This window comes from Trichoplusia ni, assembly GCF_003590095.1.
Source record: "Trichoplusia ni isolate ovarian cell line Hi5 chromosome 10 unlocalized genomic scaffold, tn1 tig00003971_group9, whole genome shotgun sequence".
Taxonomy (NCBI): domain Eukaryota; kingdom Metazoa; phylum Arthropoda; class Insecta; order Lepidoptera; family Noctuidae; genus Trichoplusia; species Trichoplusia ni.
In genome coordinates this window covers 14,905-17,074 of record NW_020799686.1, presented here as the reverse complement: position 1 = coordinate 17,074, position 2,170 = coordinate 14,905, and the positions used below count along the sequence as shown (strand labels likewise).

At 43.8% G+C, this 2,170-nt stretch overlaps 1 pseudogene; it reads left to right on the top strand.

The window, feature by feature from the left end:
- The first annotated feature begins 295 nt into the window (after window positions 1-295).
- Window positions 296-1,369, top strand: LOC113506341 (annotated as a pseudogene).
- Window positions 1,370-2,170: the final 801 nt, after the last annotated feature.

Genomic DNA, 2,170 nt, shown 5'->3' with positions numbered 1-2,170 from the left:
CGCGGTCCTTGTCAAATTGCTAATCAATGCATCCGTATCTACATAATGTTGTATTTGTTCGTCGGCTCACATTCCATGCGTTCTCATTGAAGCTCTCCCCGCGGGTGTCCATGAAGGGGCATTATTTTCGCGCATGCGTGGGCACGGCTGCTCCTCTCACACCCGCATTTCGGCGAGTTTCCCGCCGAGCAGAGTGGGCCCGTGTCCGCCATTAAAAAATAACAAAAAAATAATAATAATGATTTTCTATTCTGTTTTGTGCATTTTTTAAGAAAAGTTTAGTGTGTGCTAAGTACCTAATTAAATGCAACTAATAAAAAATGTTCACTCTTAAACCCAGCGACGTGCAACAACTAGCAATTAAAGTGTTCATAACGTTCACTTGTAATTTATTGGCACTCATTCTGTGCCACGACTCGGAATCCGAATCGTTTTAGAAGTAAATAATGACAGTTAAACGACAATAATTAAATTGTAATTAGAAAAATAAACAAATAGAAAAATGGCGAACACAGCACATTTGATGAGGCGACAAAGCTCGCGGGACCTGTATGCTCAACGTTCAATAGATAGGATGGAGATGAAGGAGTTGCGAGGTCGGCTGGTGACCATGGAGAACGGGCAGCCGTCACACCGCACGCACGTCATGTACGGCGCCACCAACGAGGCCTTCGAAGACACCAGCCCCAACCGCCGCTCCTCAGAGACGCCCACCAGCAAGGCCAGCTCGGCGGAAGAGCGCGGCGTGGCCAAGCCCGAGGGCGGCGTCGAGCGCGAGTCCTGGGACAGCAAGCTCACCTTCCTGCTGGCCACCGTGGGCTACGCGGTGGGCTGGGCAACGTGTGGAGGTTCCCCTATCTGGCTCAAAAGAACGGCGGCGGAGCCTTTCTCATTCCTTATTTCGTGATGTTAGCTATTGAGGGCATACCTATATTTTACTTGGGAGCTGGCGATCGGGCAGCGTCTGCGGAAGGGGGCTATAGGGTCTGGCACCAGGTGTCTCCGTACCTGGGCGGGATCGGGATCAGTTCGGCCGTGGTGTCGTTTAACGTGGCGCTGTACTACAACTCCATCATCGCCTGGTGCTTGTTCTACTTCGCCCAGAGCTTCCAGGCCGAGCTGCCGTGGTCAGAGTGCCCGAAAAAGTATTTTGCCAACGGATCTTATACTACCGAGCCGGAGTGTGCAGTAAGTAGAACATTATGCACCTTTGTTCTATGTGTACCTTTGAATTCAGGATAAAAAGAATATAATGCCAGGCATTACTAAGTTGGGATTATGCAACAATATCAGCTTTCCACAGATTACCCATAATATTGTGTTTGCTCTTCAAAAAGGGAACAGTATAAAGTAGTTCATAATTCATGTTTAAAAAAATGGATCTTGTTTATTTAGAGTAAAAGCAACATCAACTACCTACATATGTTAATTATGTAAATAATTAGGACTGCTTTATTATTCAGACGATTTTAAGTACTTTTATAACAATCCATATAACTCGAGTATTTAAGGTCATCAAATTATAGATAAATGAAAAAACCCCTTGGATATAACATTCTGTTTCAAACTTCCACTTGGTTCAGGTAAAAATAAATTATTACCGAAATCGTTCTGTCTAAAGTTGATGGAAGTTATTTCATAACGGGCACCGGACGGGCCGTTGTTGAATGATTGCTAGCCAAACAGCACCAGGGATCGATACTTGTATCCTGGGAACAAAGAATCACAAAATCCGACCTTATCTCCTTGTTATAAACGTTATATTGGAAAGAAGAAAATGTGACTGTGCAGTGTGTCTGTATGTTTTGACGCTACATCGTTTTAAAACCAAAGCCTTCTATAGCATTACTATCAGTAATAACTGCTATCCGTAATAACCCCATTTCTGGTACATAAAAAGCGCTCAAACGACTACACCAATTTTGATAAAATAGTTGGTTTGGAGGTATCTGACACCTTGGATGGATACAAAGACTACTTCTCACCCGACTGCGTCTCCTGATGAGTGATGTTGGTGCAGCAATAAACAAAGGTCATGCGAGCAAAGCCACAGGAAAATCTATTTACTAATAACTAGGTGTTCTATTTAGCTAACAGCCGTAATTAATATAAGCTCTAGACGCCACATGTGCAGAGATTAATTAACTCTATCTTAGCATGTTGTCATAGT